The sequence below is a fragment of the Belonocnema kinseyi genome, chromosome 4 (genome assembly GCF_010883055.1).
Source record: "Belonocnema kinseyi isolate 2016_QV_RU_SX_M_011 chromosome 4, B_treatae_v1, whole genome shotgun sequence".
Classification (NCBI taxonomy): domain Eukaryota; kingdom Metazoa; phylum Arthropoda; class Insecta; order Hymenoptera; family Cynipidae; genus Belonocnema; species Belonocnema kinseyi.
This window is the reverse complement of record NC_046660.1, coordinates 131,187,280-131,205,611: the sequence shown is the minus strand read 5'-3', so window position 1 is coordinate 131,205,611 and position 18,332 is coordinate 131,187,280.

The window sequence follows — 18,332 nt, the reverse complement described above, 5'->3', positions numbered from 1 at the left end:
TTAAAAGTCATGTCTTCCGATTTCCTTAAAATTTTCATAGTTCTTTTGCCTATATAATAGAATACACACAAATTTATAAACTTTCACTACCATCCATCTTCGAACTACAGGGGCTAATATTGCAACCCCCGGACAAAGCGGGTATTTTCAAATCGTCAAGTAAAATTAAGTACTCTCCTTCTTTTAGTATAACTTTAAGGTGCTTAAGAAACAAACCTTGTTGTTTCGCATAAAATGCGTGAGGTTTCGGGTTTTTAAGTTTAGTGCAGCGTTCGTCTACGAAAGGATTACCGTCTGCTATTTCGGTCTTCAGAGCGCTTCTATAAGTTGGCTGCCAAACTTGATATGTCACTGTGCCGAAACTATTCACTTCCAATAGATCAGTCAGGTACTTTTAAACATTTTCAGAGTTAGGGCAAGATTCGCAATCGTTAAAATGACAAGCGCTAGTGGGTTCACTGCTCATGATTTCCTTAAGGCAGTCATGATAATCTGACACTTGCTTTGGTCTAAGTTGTGCGAATTTTGAAAATCCAATCTTTACATTTTCATGTAGGGTTACAAATCTGGCATATAATTTTGAAAGATTTTACATAATCAGTCTCTTCTGTACTTGTTCACGAGTATTGTCTAGTTTTTTGACAGATATGGAATCTTTTTTACCTGGCATCTGTCAAGTATTCTCGTTATCTTCGTAGAAGTTTATTACCAAATTTTCAGTTTCTTCTGCCAATTTTGGTCCTAGCTTGGCTTCCGGAAAAGTAAAAACTCCACTTTTGGCAACTAACTCGTTCGCCCTTCTACTCGAATTGTTTTTTTATTTGATCCAGTGATTTTCATCATTGCATCCTTATTTTTCATTTCTTATTGGCAAACGAAAATCTGTGTCCTTGTTTATTTCTTCGTCTACATCAATACCAGGAAATGATTTGCACATTTGCTGCGAAAACTTTGCATCGAAGACATGTTCAGCGCTAGATGACCATGAATCAAAGTGAGATCCCTAAAGAGCTCTCATGGTAATCTAGCGCTCATCATGTCTTCGATGCAAAGTTTTCGCAGCAGATAAGCAAATCCTTTCCGTAAGGAAAAATAGATAAAAGAAATTTATCTGAGGCTTGTAACGGAAAATCATCAAATAGTGTTTCCTGATTTGCCGAAAGGCAGTCAAATGTGTGATGCTTGTAGAAAAGAATGTACAACTCTCAATTTACAGCCATCCAGAGTGATAGAAGACCCTGCTAATAATGTCGAGAAAGAGATAAACAAGGACACAGATTTTTGCTTGCCAATGAAACATGAAAAAGAAGGATGCAATGATGAAAATCACAGAATCAAAAAAAAGAAAAATTAGAGGAGAAGGGCACTACATATTCAGAAAAGATATGTCTACTCTTCCTTACGCCCAAATCTTAGAGTCGCAGACAAATCATGCGAGAATTCAGTGCATCTGAAAGTGAAGTCAGAAAAGCGAACGAGTTAGTTGCCAAAAGTGCAGTTTTGACTTTTCCGAAAGCCAAGCGAGGACCAAAATTGTCAGAAGAAACTGAAAATTTGGTAATAAACTTCTACGAAGATAACGGGAATCCTCCACAGAAGCCAGTTGAAAAAGATTTCATATCTTTCAAAGAACTGTACGATACTCGTGAACAAGTACAGAAGAGACTGACTCTGTGAAATATTTCGGAATTGTATGCCAAATTTGTAGCCCTACATGTACATATAAAGATTGGATTTTCAAAATTCGCACAACTTAGACCAAAGCACTGCGTTTCAGCTAAAGAAATTGGAACTCACAATGTTTGTGTATGCGTCTATCAGGGACACGTAAAGCTAATCTTCAATGTGATTGATATTAAACATTTAATTGTCGAAACTGACAGATAATTGTCTGATTATCATGGCTGCTTAAGGAAATCAGGAGCAGTGAACCCACTGACGCTTGTCATTTTAACGAATGAGAATCTTGTCCTGACATTATAACTTTAAAAAGTACCCGACTGATCTATTGGAAGTGAATAGTTTCGACACAGTGACATATCAAGTTTGGTAGCTAACCTATAGAAGCACTTTGAAGGCCGAAGTAACAGTCGTTCATTTTTTCGTAGAAGCACGCTGTTCTAAACTTAAAAACAGGAAACCTCACGCATTTTATGCGAAACAACAAGATTTGTTTTAGAAGCACCTTAAAGTTATACCAAAAGAAGGAGAGTTCTTAATTTTATTAGACTTTGCTGAAAATTATGCTTTCATCATTCAAAATTCCGCACAAACTTTTCATTGGAATAGTAATTGAACTACTATATTCACAGTAGTTATTTATTACAAAGATGGAAACGAACTGAAGCATTTTAGCATGGGAATCATCTCGGATTGTTTAGGTCATGACACTGTAGCTGCTTACACATTTCAAAAGCTTATCAACGAGTACCTCAAGAAGAAATTCAGCGTTGTTTAACACAATTTATTATGTGACAGATGAAGCTGTGCAGCACATTAAAAACAAATATGCCTTCATAAATATTTTAAATTACAAAAAAGATATTGGAATTGCTGCAGAAACACATTTCCAGACAACTGTACACGGAAAAGGTCCAGGTGACAGGATTCGTGGAAATTTAAAAAGACTTGCGGCAAGAGCTAGCTTGCAGTGCTCAGCACAGAATCCAATCCTAACTGCGATGGAGTTATTTGAATGGGCTAAGAATCATTTAAAGGTAACATTCATTCTTTTCAGTTCTAAAGAAGATTACATAGCCTCAAGTTCAGACAAGCAAACAATGCGCGAAAAAAAGCCGAAATAAATAAATTATGATGAATTCAGTTTAGCTTCGCTGGAGATTCATGCATACAACCAAGTCCCCGGCAGGACTGGCCAACTTTTCCGAGCGCGCGAAGAAGGGTTTTATTCGGATATCTTTGCATAACTACATAACTATTTTCAGTCCTAAAATGCCAAACAGCATTCATTTGTCATTTGTAGAAAAGAAGTTATGAGTATTTGAAAATACCCATTTTGCCCGGGGGATGCAGATTTCACCCCCTGCAGTTCGAGGAGAGTTGGTAGTAAAAGTCTATAAATTAGTGGGTATACTCCTATTATATAGACAAACAAACTTTGAAAATTTGGAGGCAATCGGAAGAAATGACTTTTAAAGTTGGGGCAGTTCAGCAATGATGCCCCATATATATTTTTTAAATATTATTAATTATTAAAACTGTATTACTTTTTTTATATTTGAATAAATGTAAATATAAAAAATATAAAATAATATAATTCATATAGAATATAAATATAATAAAATAAACTATAAGCGTCAAGTAAATATAAAACCATAAATATAAAAAAATGAAAATATAAGAATAATATATAATAAAAAGTCAGATTTTAAAATCCATTGCAGGTCGAGCCGCAGAAACAAATTGGATATGCAGCGGGGATAAAAAATACAATTTTTTCGGTTTTATAAAGATTTTTATATTTGTAATAAAACATTCAAAACACGCTGTTTGACAGTATGCTTCTCTTTTTTGGTACTCTAGAAGAATTAAGCACAGCAAGGGACATCTTTTGAAAATCTAGTATACAAAGTGTATATCCAATAAACTTGTAAATGAAAATATAAAATGAAATACAAATCTGCTTTATAAATAACTACATGTTACTAGCTCAACTTATAGTTACAATTCTTATTTCATTTTCGCACTGGATGAAAACTTGGACATAAATAATTGTTACCTTACTTGTTCAGTCTTTTGTAAATAATCTCATCATTATATAATAATTATACTGATACTCGCTGTAGTAATTTACATAAAGTATTTCGTTTTTAAATAATCTTTGTGTAATTACATATCTGTTCAATAAATAACTACATGTTTCTCACTCAAATATTATTGCGATTTCTATATAATTATTTGAGGGGATAAACACTTGGAAACAAATATCTTTCCGCATACTTTCCCCTGTCTTTTTTTCAATATTCTTATTATCAATAAATACTGAAACTTATATTCATTGCAGAAAACCTCGAGTATTTACAAATTGACTGAAACAAATTTTTGGATCTAGTACAGGCTTGGCCATATTCGAAGAAAAGATGTGGCAACACTGTACCTTTTGACAGAGATGGCAGATCGAGTAATGACGTAGCGCGTTTGAAGCATCACCCTCATGAGATTTCTGCCATGGAGCAGTACACTCCACGCGTACGCTCTCAGATTGTTGAAATTTACATTTAACAAAACAAGTCAAATGTGAAAACTCAACGTCCATGGAGAAAAATAAATAAAGTGAAAACGTCGCCTTCTGCGACTACATTGTATCATTTGTATGAAATATTTTCATCAGGTAAGGCATTTACTAATCCAAGTTAGTAAGTGCCTCACCTGATGAAAATATTTCATACAAATGATACAATGTAGTTGCAGAAGGCGCAGTCTTCACTTTACTTATTTTTCTCCATGCATGTTGAGTTGTCACAAATTGACATAATTCAGAGCAGTACTCTTTGAAGGCGGCGATTTTCTCATTCTTATTACTTTGAGAAGTTGTTTTACTCTTCAATGAATTTTTCAAAGTAGTGTATTTTTTATGAAGATTTGTGAAACATTCCTTAATGTCTCACTTGTCTAGTAGACAAGTCAACGAACTTACAAGCGGCTATGTTAAATAATTCAGAGCAGTACTCTTTGAAGGCGGCCATTTTCTCATCCTTATTACTTTGAGAAGTTGTTTTACTCTTCAATGAATTTTTCAACGTAGTGTATTTTTTATGAAGATTTGTGAGACATTCCTTAATGCGCTGCTCTGAGACCGTTGGGATAGAAGCAGATTTCCAAATAACTATTAGTTAGGAACGTACTTCGTCGGCAATGTCTCCGAACGAAGGCTCCTTGACTTTTTCTGAAAGACAGCCCTTTTGCCTTCGAACCTCCTGACAACATCGCAGAACGTCAGCCCTCGTTGGCAAAACGTTGGGACCAAAATCTTTTGGAGAAACAAATATAGGGCACTGCACAAAGTTTCTCTTTGCGAATTTCGACATGCTTCTCATACATAATGAGAAGAAGAAACTGTAACGACAACGTCAACTAGCACCTGCGAGTGAACGAACATTAGGCGTGAGCCGACAGTACGAGCCATTGACAGGTTCTGACAAGTCTCGACAACGCTCGACCAGAGGGAGGGGAGAAGGAGGGGAGGAGACCGGCGACCGGGGGGTCCTACTTCAGTGTATAGGTGGCACAGACGCTCGTGTGCTCGTAGACAGACATGACCCAGGGACCGCACAATTATTTAAGCGTTTTACTCGAAAATACGCAATTTTGAGCCATTTTCCCCTCCATGAGGATTGACATGGGGTGATTTTGGCGACTCGATACGGACCTCTAAGTACCCTCTGATAACTTTTCATCGTAAAGTCACCCTTGGAAGGCATCGGTATCGATTTTAAGCACCTTTTTGCAAAACCTTAAATTTTAGTGTTTTTTAGTGAAATTTCGAGATTTCACCCTCAAAGAACAGACTGAATATATTACCCGATTTCAAAATTTCAAAGTGCGCTGAGTTTCGGATTGGACTGGGCCACTTTTCCGCACCCAGGCGTTTCCTGGACGCACAATGTTGGTTTTTCGCGCCAGTCTACTACTTAATTCACCCGTAGATTGAGTTAACAGCCAGCAGATGGACGACTTCCTTACAACAGTTTCCTTTCCAGCAAAATCCTTGACTGGTGTAAATGGGCTTGTCTCATTCAATACTGTTACGAAGTATCTATAATCTTTTAGTTGTAACTATCCCTGTACTGCTGATAATAATGTTAGATCTTGCAACGGATTAGCATAAGTGTCTAAAAATGGATCACATATTGAAATTTCTTCGTTAACATGACGCCCCACTTCAAATTCTAATTCTTCATCCTGACGTTCGCTTTCTACAGCATCGGGCTCAGTTTCTGAAAAAATGCATTGAAAATCCATTTTTTCTGCAACGTTTATATGAAGTTCGATACCAATTGCCTGCACTAAATGGTATGCGTTTTCCTTTGCTCTGTTCATTACGTGCATAATTTCTAAGTTACTTGGAGAAGCAGTGTTGTTACTGGAGATCAAATTCTTAGAAGCTATTTTCTGAGATTGAAATCAAGCGTTTGATTGGTTCATTCGGGGAAAACTTAATCTCTCACCATCAGAAAATTTCTTCATTGAAATATCAGACTGAAGCTGAATACGCGAAACTCTGTAAATACTTTCAAAAATGGTAAAATTTACCGTCGTACAGTAGGTAGACGTCATGGATCTCAGTTGAAGGAAAAAGCTTTCGTAGTCTTGGCTACCAAACAACAATGGTAAAAAAAATCGGGTAGTTAGTTCTCTCTGCGGTACACAAATGCATTTATTAAACTGCGGGCATTAAGTTCAATGCAAACGTAATAATTTCGGGTTATGAAATTGTCAGTCACTACGTAGTTCTCTATTGTTGGCAACCATTCGCGCCACATTCGTAAAAAGAACACTAAGTACCAGACGTAGGAAATCCGTTGTTGAACGCTGATTCCTTCTAAAAGGTATAAAGCTAAAGTTTAGAACATTAGTTGTAAATATGACCGTGTACTCTCGTTTGCAGGAACATGTTTTTCTAATGAAGCCCAGGTTTTTAAATCGCACAGTTTAACGAAATTGAACATTCATTTTATCGGCATTAAACACATCCTTTACATTAAGTTGATGCTTTTCTTTAGAAACGATGTTCATCAACATCTTGATGTGCGTGAAAAAAATGACATAATCCCTCATTGGCAGAAAAGAAGAATCCTTCAAAAATCGCGTCCTCAACTTTCTTCAAATATGGACAGTGTCCTGAGTGCATATAAAATATGGTGCCGTTTTCGCGTGAAATCCTAGAAACTGCACGTCAAAATAGTTTATTGTTAACAATTCAGCATCATTCATCCCCAAACAGCTTTCAATTGACATGGCTCTTAATAAGCGACTGTCTCTTTCGTCAGATATGCCAATGACGGCTATTAAATTATTTATTAAACACTGAATGATGAATTTCCAACGGTTTCTTACATCCTCACTTGAAACTTTTATCCGTCCCATATAAGCATAGACATGAAAGAGGAATATTCTTCAGTAAAGGCTGCGCCTTTAATGCATACAGAATCGAAGCTGGTTTGTTATTAATAAAATGATTTTCTATTACTTTTGTAGAAGTCGCAAGGAAAGAAATCGTCTTAGTCATGCCATTTGAATTTAATGGGAACAAAAAACCGACTAGCTAGTTAGTTCTTAAGTCATACTGAACACGATTCATAATTCGGGTGGAGAATGTTGAACTCGATTTATCTATGGTTCACATGAATTAACAATATCTGAAAAACCATTATTCATCGTCAAAGTTCCGCCTTGTTCTTGATGTAAATTTTCGTTTGTACGAGTTTTCGATTGACGATCGGTAGGCTGCTGTTCAATGTACACAGCATTTTCGCAGTTGTGTTTTCCCTGTAATTTTGCTTAAATCCTCCTGAAATTTGTGACTATCATGTCTCAATTTTTGGAGAGGATTTTGAAAAGGGTTTAATTTTATTTGTCGTTCCATGAAAACTTTTTTAGTCTTTGGGTGTCCATTTACCAAGGCCATTATTCTGGAGGTTTTTGTTGAAATATGTCATCACTTGGTCGTACACAGGACACGTGATTCGAGCTGATTAAGTGAACGAGGTCAACCATATCCGAGACTTCAACTTCAACAACAGACTTCAACAATGTTTGCTTGGTCTGCTCGACCTTCTTCAGCAGCTGTGAGATTTGCCTCGAGATTTACAGAAAGCTCTTTCTTTTATCTCTTCCAGTAAACCATTTTCGTGGTTTTAAAATACTTAACTAAAATGGGAAAGTTTGTGGTCTTTTTTCACATATTCCATAATAATAATTGATATTCTTTTTCTTGCAAGAGAGAAGATAACTCATTTGAAACTAAATTTTCCATTCAATTAATTACAGAATCTGTGATATTATGAAAAAAGACGGGGTATCGTATTAATGGAGGGCAAGTATGCTTTTTACATATGATGGAATTATAGTACCAAGATCTAAATACAAAGTATTCCAAAAGCGCGCTGATGTTTCTTGCTCTCCAAAACTTTCGTTTCCTTTACTTCTGCACTCTGCACATCTTTCATTGCAAGGTACTATAGAAAATCAGTCTGCGTTTCAATGGAGATTTTCAACAGATTCATCCCTTCCAAATCTTACATAAAATTTAGATTACTGTGTAAACTTTATATACTTCAAGTGAAAATTTATTTTAATATTATATTACTATAATAAGGTTAGTGATAAAGGGTTTGTTCTAATTCCGGTTACCAATAACATTGACAGATTCGCAAAATTTTTAATTGCGTTATTTGAATATTCTTATTTTTAATTAATATCAGAACAAGATAAGAATTCAGATTTTCTGAAAACACGTTATATTTTTTATATACAGCCATTTTAGTTTCCACCTCGACACCTACAATTTTCTACTCCTATGTTAAAAAGATTATTTTACGTGTTTAGGTTAGGTATATGTGACAAAAAATACTTTTGCTTCCGTTAAGATAAGAAGTATTGAAGCAAAGGTTTAGCACTTTAGTTGTGTTCTTTATTTAAAATATACTGAAAATTAGGAGCGATATATGAATTCAATAACTTACGCTAATCAAAATGCTTGTTAGAGTATTACGCTGAGAAAAAAATACTTCCGAATCAATGAAATATTGGTTTGAAGCATCAAACGGTGCTTTCGAGCTCGGTCAAATGCATGTATATAATCAATTCAAAAGCACACTATTTTTTCTAATTTACTTGATTCAAATAAAATATTATTAAATTATTTAAAAATTGATTAGGCTTAATTAAAGGTGTCCTGGACCTAATAGTAGAATATTATAAAGTGAACTGCAGTGAAATTTGAAGCAAACGATATGTCCTATAAATTGATAGCATCATGTTCTCAATTCTAAAGTGCAATGCTATCGTTGCAACAGTAGAAAAGTTTAACAGTATAGCAGTCTTGCGCGCGCCACGGCGCGAGTCTATTTATCTTTTTATGAAAAAGAATAAATCAAAAGCCTATCTTTTCTATATTATACATATTTAATGAATGTTACAAAATATTAGTATAAAATAATAGGAGACACCAAGGAATGAGTTCTTTATCTGAAACTGTAATTAATATTTAATAATAGGATTTCAACGAATTTTATTTTTTTTGTTAGAAAATGAAATTGAACTACTTTATTGCAAATGAGCTTTTTTATTAAAAATTAATTTACACCTAATATTGATGAATAGCATTTGTTACAATTTTGTAACTTACGTTGATGATCATCATATTCTTTAAATAATGAACTTTGCATTTTTACACAACAATCTTGGTTAAGTCTCCCCAATATTATTAGTTCATGCGTTTGATGTCATAAATAACGCGATATATGATTACTGCACGAATTTTGATTACAAGAGTAGATAAATCCTTACAAATTTGAAAAAAATTATATTATTGAACGCAAATTTCTGCCAACTGTCGAATATCGGGCTTAGTTAAGTCTCCCACTTTCCCCTGCACTTTTCAGATTAAAGATTATGAAAAACATAAATATTTTGTTCAAAATTAAACTAATAATTATTATATTTCAAAATACACTGAAATTGATGAAATTTTGTATTAAAAATAACACTTTCAACAAATAAATACTTGAAAACTTATTATATGGGGTGAAGGTGTTGTAAAAAATGTGGTTTTTGGTGATATGTGGAGGGTAAAGGTGTCATAACCGTTTTACAAAAAAAAAAGTCTTTTGACTTAAAAGTTTAAGAAGCGGGACAAATTTTTTTATTTCCTAACTGGCAATTCTTTATTTGTTTAAAATTCGTCTTTCTAGTTGAAAAATTCCTAATTTTAATTTAAAATTCATCTCTTTGGTTGATAAGTTTACTATTTTTTTGAAAATTCTGTTTTTTTCGGAAATAAATTAATTTTTTGTGTAAAAAAGTAACTTTGCTACTTTTGGTTGAAATTCGAATCTCTTATAGAAATTTAATCTTTATGATTGAAAATTCGTTTCCTTATTTTTACAATGCATCTCTTGGCAGCATCTGCATTCGTTGAAGTATCAAATATTACATTTTCTATCGAAAATCCATATTTTCAGGTTAAAAATTAAACTAATTTGTTGAAAATTTACATACTTACTCGATAATTCAACTCTGGTTAAAAACTCTGGTTTACACTGAAAATGAAAAAGCTTAATTTTCAGTTTAAAAAAATTAACGAAATTGCAACCAATAGTTACTTTTTCGTTCAAAAACATAAGTTTTTAACAAAATGGTTATACTTTTAAAAAATTAGATAAATTTGCAACCAAAAACTAAAAAATATGATTATTTTAAAACAACAACAGCTGAATTGAACCAAAAAATGCATTTCAAGAAAATTTTTAAATTTTTAACCAGAGATAAATTTTTTATTAAAATCGTGAGTCTTCGACCAACAAATTAATTTGTAAAAGGTTGTTCAACCTTAAAACAATTAGAAAAAGGTTCGGCAAAAAAGATTAATTTTCAACCAAAGAAAGAAAAAATTTTCAACAAAAGAATTAAATTTTCAACTAAAATTATGAATCTTCAACCCAAAAAATATCCATTTTTACTTAATTAGTTTAACATTTAACCAAGTCGTCGAATGAAAACAAAAAAGACAAATTTTAAACAAAATAGTAAAGTCCTCGACAAAGGAGTCTTAACAAAAGACAATTCACAACTACCGAATTACAGTTGTAGATATATATATGCATATATGCATATATGCATATATTATCGAGCGCAAAGCTCTACAAAGAACAAATAAAAAAGAAAAATATCTACAAAATTGTTGAGTTTTCAATCCAAAAAGACAAATTAAAAAAAAAATAGTTGAATTTTCAACTAAAAGGGATACATTTTTATTGTGTCCATGTTCAGCTAGAAAATTCAGTTTCTACTAAAAGAGATGAATTTTTAACCAAGAAACAATATTAGTAAAAAAAATTCAACTAAATTGTTGAACATTTTGAACAAAATTTTTTTTAAAAACTGTTCCGTTATAGTTTAAAAATCAAGTAATTGGTTGAAAATTTGTCTTTTTGTAAAACATTAATCTTATTGGTTAAAAATTAATATTTTGAACATAAAATTTGTTTTATAACGAACAAATAGTTCTCTTAAAAATTAATCTAAAATCGACATAATTCCCTTCCTGATCGATTCAGCGACTTGAAGTGCAGAATCTGTCTATTTTAAATGGATTCTATCTCCTTTGAAATAATTTTTATAACACTGTTTTTTTTTTAATTAATTTTTTTAACAGAAAATTCAATTATGACAATTTTGGTAGAAAATTAATTTTTTAAATTAAAGTGCAATCTTTTTTAGTTAAAAATCTAACGAATGGTTTAAAAATTCATGGATTTTGTTAAAAATTGGTCTTTTTTAGTAGAAAATTAATCTTCCTGTTTGAACATTCTTCTTGCTGATTTAGGATTTTAAAATTATTCTGACAATTCTTTTTTTTTTTAAATTAATTTATTGAAGTGAAAATTTAACTTTCCGTTATTGGTTAAAAATTTATTGATACTTTTAATTGCAATTTGTGTTGGCAGAGAACTCAGCTATTTTTTAAAAATTGTACTTCTTTAAGTTAAAAATTATTTTTTTAACTAAAAACAAAACTATCCCATTTTTCATTGAATATTAAGTTCATAATTGAAGCTTCATCTGTTTTATTAAAGAATCAGTTATTTAAAAAATTCCTTTTCAGTTTGTCAAAAACCCATTTCTTTACGAGAAATTTCGATTCTACTATTTTAAATTGAAAATTGACCTTTTTTACTGAAGAATTACATTTTTTTAATTTTTCTGGTTTGATAAAATATTAATCCTTTTGATTTCAAATCGACCTTTTTTCGTTAAATATTGAACTATTTGGAAGCAAATTGATCTGTTTTGATACAGTATTTAGAAATTCAGAATTTTGTTGAAAATTCGTCATTCTTGGTAGAAAAATAAAATTCTTAATTTAAATTTTATCTTTTTTCGAGGACTTTATTATTATGTGAAAAATTCCTTTTTTGGTAAAAAATTTATTCAAGAGAAAAGTCGATTATACCATTTTTGATAGAAAATTTATCTTTGTGATTAAGAACTAAACTATTAAGTTGCACATTCCTTATTTTTCAAATTAGAATCTTCAACTAAAAATTTAACTATCCCATTTTCTGTGAAATATTGAAATTTTGAATTAAAAATTGATATTTTTGTCTTAAAAAATCAATTATTTGTATCAAAGATCGTCTTTTTTTATATAAAACTAATCTTCTTGGTCGAAAATACATATGTTTGTTTGAAACTTCAACTATGTTTTATCAAATTCATCTATTTTAACAAATTTCAACTGATTTGTTGAAAATTTAATTGTTTGTTGTAAAATATTAATCCTTTTAACTAAAAATGAATATTCCTATTTCTGGTTCTATGCATATATATTCATATTTTAAATTAAAAAATTTTCTTTCTTGGTTAAAAACTCCAATATTGGTTTGAAAATTGATCTTTTTGATTGAGGAATCAACTATTTTATTAAAAATTTAACTGCACAATTTCAGGATGAAAAAGTACATTTATAATTGAAAACTAATTTTTTTAGTCGAAAATTCGTTTTTTTTTGTAGAAAATTAATTAATTAATTAATTTTGTAGAAATTAATAAACTAAAAACTTATTTATTATTCTATTTTTGTTTAAAATGTGATATTTTTTATTGAAACTTCATATTTTTATCTAAAAATTATCTTATGGGTGAAAAACTAATCTGTTTTTTATTATTCTTAATATAGATGTTCAAATTCGATTTTTTGTCTTACATCAGAAAAAAACTTCTTCCATAATTTACTATAAAAAATGTTAATCTCTGAGAGATTCTGCTATATAATGTGTAGAACCTGCCTAATTTTAAGTGAATTCTATCACACTTTAAATACTTTATATATTATTGTACTTGGATTGAAAATTAATTCCGTGAAAATTCTATTATATGTCAAAAAAGATTTTTTTAAATAGCAAATTAATCTTCGTGATTAAAAATTTATCTTTTTTGTAAAAACTTTGAATATTTGCTGTCAAATTCGCCTTTTTGGTTAAAAGTTTATATAACCTGTCAAAATTTCATTTTTTTGAATGAATATTAACTTTTATATACTAAAACTGAATTATTCCATTTTTGTGTAAAATTTGATATTTTTTATTGAAACTTGATCTTTTTTAAATTAAAAATCGAATTATTTGTTTGAACGACATAGTGTTGATGGCAGAGGATGAAGGAGGGATGGCGGGGTTAATTACAGGATTAGAGAAATACTTAGATGGGAAAAAGCTGAATGTAAATGTAGAAAAGACAAAGATAATGAGGTTTAGAAAAGGAGCGGGAAGAAAGAAAAATGGACAGGTAGATGGAAGGGAATAAAGTTAGAAGAAGTAAAAGAGTATAAATATTTGGGATATATCTTGTAAACGAATGGAGATCATACAGCTCATATAAGAGAAAGGATAAAAAAAGCAGCAGGGGCAATGGAACAGATATGGGAAATAGGAAAAAGAAAGTTTTAAAAAATTGGAGAAGGAAAATGTGGTTATTTGATACGCTGGTATAGCCGGTATTAGGTTATGGCGCAGAGATATGTATATGGCGCAAAGGGATAAGTTAATTATTAGAGCAGGAAATAGAAATAGAAGGAGAAGACGGGAATGGAGTAAACTATGAGGAATTGGAAAAAAGGGAGAGGATAAGATAATTAATAGAAAGATGGGGGATGATTGAGGAATTAAAATGCAATAAATGGTAGAAGATAATAAAAAAGGAAGGAGTGCCGAAGTATTTATAAAAGGGATGAGGAGAGAGAGGGTGAACCAGAATAGCAAGATTTAGATTGGGAAACGAGGTACGGGAGGGGATATACTGGGAAAAAGAAGAGAACAGAAAGTGTAGAATATGTGAATGACAGGAGGAAACAATGAAGCATGTATGGGAAGGATGTAGGAGAGGAATAGAATGATAAAGGAAGCTGGCAAGAAATGTGGTTAAGATTCTAGGGGAGGATGAATTAGGAGAAGAATTTATGAAGGAGTTGAAGAGTTCTAGAGGATCGAATGAGAGAGAATGAAAGAATGCATGTGGAAAAAAGGCAAATGGAGGTATGAAAAAGTGAAAGAAAACGCAAGTCGCTTCGATTAGAAGCGTAAAGATTGTAACTAATGGTAAGGTAAAAGTTAAGTAGGCTAAGATGTGTTTGCGTTCTCATGCTCTCTCTCTCTCTCTCGCTTATTCTCTCGCTTTCGTTCGCTCGCTCACTCGTTTGCTAATAAGTCCTAAATTGCGCTATCGCAAGAAATAGAGATAAGGAACTAGATATAAGACTTATGTAAATAGTTGTAAATAATTGTATATGTGGAAAGGATAAGATTTAAAGAAATATAGATATAAGCGGAAAGATTGTGAGGAATGGAAGTGATTTTAACGCTCAGGGATCACATTATAAATAAAGAAGCAGAATTATTTGTTTGAAAATTCCCGTATTTTGTTGAAAATTTGTGTTTTTTGTTAAGAATATAAAACTTCTCCCTTGAAAATTAATCCCTATGATTCAGAATTCACCTAATTTGTTGGAAGTTCCTTTTTAGTTTGTCAAAAACTAATTTTTCGCCAACCATTGGGTGATAATGAAAGTGCCCATACATCCCTATAGTATGTATCTGTTGTTGGAGGTTTTTAAATTGTGTTTTTATAAAATAAAGATTAAGTATTTGGCAAAATTGTCGGAAGATATGAAGACCCAATCGATCCATAAAACTAAACATAATTCATTCAATCCCACATTTATTAAACCATATATTATTTAAAAGCACATAAAACATTGGAAGCCTATATATTTTATGCAGCTGTTTTGTGGTGAAGGTTAAGTGCAAAGCGTTTAATGGTACTTTTCTGATATTGAGTAAAGGTAATGTAACATTGGTATATTTTTAGTTATAAGTTAATGTTTTAGTTATTACTCGCATATAAACAAGAGCAGTTCGCTCTTGTATTTCAAAATTAGTTCCTAACCTCAAAATCTCAAAAAGTTGTCATCGCATTTTACACCAGCAATGGACTTCGATAACAAATTTATAGTAAATGCCATGCTTCATAAGAATATTACTCAATGTTAATGTGTATATTAATAACAAATAACATCATAAATATTAACTTGTAATAAAAATATACTAACCCTACCGAAAGAAATCTCAGAGTATATGCTAAAGATTCTCAAGGCTCTGAGAATCTCTGAGAAATTCTCCGCAGGCACTCAGGTAGATATATTTAATTGTACAGATAGCTCGCTTAAATGCTTGAAGACTCTAAAACATCATATCCGAAATTGAACTGAAAATAATATCATAAATAACAAGCGGGGAGGCTCAAATTGAAATAAGAATTCGATTATAAATAACAAGCAGAGTCCCTGCATTGCGGTGGTACGGGTGGCAAGGTGGTGGTGAAGGAGAAGCGTTGATTCGTATTATCGAATTTTAATTTCAATTTGATTATTATTCCCAACATGGATCCATAAATACTTGCGCGTACTTGAACTATGCGGCGCTCATTGGCTCTAGTTCGCGTACGTATTTAAAAATTAAGTACAGACGGGCACCGTACCCAATGAACATCACTCAAATCCAAGCAAGCGCAGATCAAGACAGCTCCGTCGGGATCATTAACTTCAAGAAAACATGTGTATCGTTCCATTACTGTCCAACTCACGGTGGCTCACGGATGCCTCTGTTGCACGCGTGTAGCTATCAAAGAAAGAACAATCGTGACCATTTTTTCAATATTTCCCAATTCTATCGAACCCACTGACGCCTCATGTCAGACGCATATAGTAATGAAATCGAGTATTGTGACAATCGAATTCGACAATATCGTTTAGAGATTTTATATTAAGAATAGTACACTGTCATAATCTATTAACAGAAATTTCTGATTAAAAAAAATGGATAAAAAGGCGAAATACATTTGTTTTCCAGAAGTTACAATCTAAAGAATTTACACCTTCTTTAACATCTGACCCATGCTTCTCCGTTTAATCTATTTTTATTGACATTAATTCTTAACTATATTCTCCATACATTATCCTAAACTAAAATATTGCGAGCTTTGATTACGGAAGACGCATTTTACTTATAACTAATGAGAAACGCACTTTATTAAAATATCCACAATGGCCGAGAATCTAACGCACGCACCGTTGGCTCCAAATCGCACACCTCATCCCTAAAGCTACGACGCTACGCTGAGAATGTCAAAAATAATTCGACACGTAATAGATGTAATGCTTTCACGATTATTCATTTTGATAAAAAGAGATATTTCGGCTTATAATCGTGTATAAATATACGTTTTGTATACGATTGGAATCGAAAATATCTCTTTTTATTAATTAGACACGTGTCCCGGCTTCTTTGTAAGTAGGTCTCGTTTAAAAATTGTGAGCGTATGAAAATCACGGTCGCCGAGGTTGCAAAATTTCTACAGAATCACGCGCTACTCTTTTCAACCTGCGTCACTGCTCTAGTGGTAAATGCCGTATCTAACGATCAGGCTGTTGCTCGTTCAAATCTTTTATTTAAGAACTTTTTTTTCTATTTTTCACATTGTAAATATATCAAATAATAATTTGTAATGCCCCCGAAGATCAATTTTTTCCTCGAAAATAATAAAATTATTCGGAAATAACTATCGTGCAGACACTCTTCGATTCAATTATTTGCATAATCGTTATTTATTTTGTCGAAAAACGTTATGTTTCAAATGTCTTTACGAAGATCATAACCCACAAATATATTAAAAACAATAAATATATTTTTAAACGTAATTATATCATTTAAAATTTAATAAATATAAAAAAAAAATATATTTTTCGAACTTTTAAGGTATTTTGTGTTAGACATTTTTTCTCAAGAAACTGAAATTTTAAAAGCTTGCATCTTGGTAATTTTTTTAAACTTTACTCTTTTTTAATGTAAGTATAAAAATGTATAATAACTTCAATGTAAATTTCAAAAAGAATTTAATTATAGTGAAAACTTGTAGATATAAAAAATCCTTTCTGGAAATGAGAGTTAAATAGTAAATTAATAAATGTGAGTTATTTTTTCTATAACAATATTCTACATTAAAACTTGTATCTAAATTAATAATTGCAAAACGTAATTACTGATTAGAAATAGAGAATGTTAGATAATTTTAAAAAATTTGCAAAATTTATATTTGGCATCCTTTCAAGCTAAATAGTAGAATATACTCCATTTATTTTATTCAATTTTATTTTAAGTTTTGACTTAAATATTTACTCTGATTAGTTATTCAATAATTACTTGTATAAAATAAATAATATTATTTCTTTATTAAATTCTTACATAAATATTAGTATTTTTATATTTTATTTTTATATATTTATTATATTTATTATATTTATTTTTATGTTGCTTTATGTTAATATTTAGTTCAATTACAATGAATAATACTATCATAATTATTATATCTTATTGATGAAAAACTATACTTTTTTATTTTGTTTTACCTCCCCTAGGGGCTGTAAGACCTTGTAGCTGGTGGGGTGGCTTGAGCGTGTTAGACATGGAGGTTAAACGGACCTCGGCCTGCATGCCTATGGATATGGATGAGAGGATCCCGATAAATGGGCCCTCCTGGGTACTTTGAGAAGGACCCCTATAAACGTACTCTACTGGTATGCATGATTGTAATATGATAGAAGGGTGAACGTGCCCAGTTAAACCGGGCCTACTGGATCCCTGGCTCGAGGTCTCTCCCGGACCGATATCCAATTTCTGGAATCGGCACGGGAATGACCTGCGGCCCGTACAGCGACCAAGAAACAGCCCTTCGTTGGTATGGTGGCCTGCGAACGGATATTCATTGACGTTCTCGCTCAATGTGATCACCCTCCTAAGCCAGTGGTCGGCAAACTTTTTGCTCAGTTTTCAGGTATGGTCAGGCCAACCCCTGCTTAATTTTTTCTACTACTTTTCGGTATATTCATGGACCTCAGTGTGCGTGGGCTTACTCCAGGAGGGGTATTTTGTCTACAGGCATGTCAAAGTAAGGAACTTTAAAAACTTTTAATTTTTCAGCTAGCGATTTGAAAATAGCATAATCAGCATCTACGAATTTTGTCGATTCCGATGATA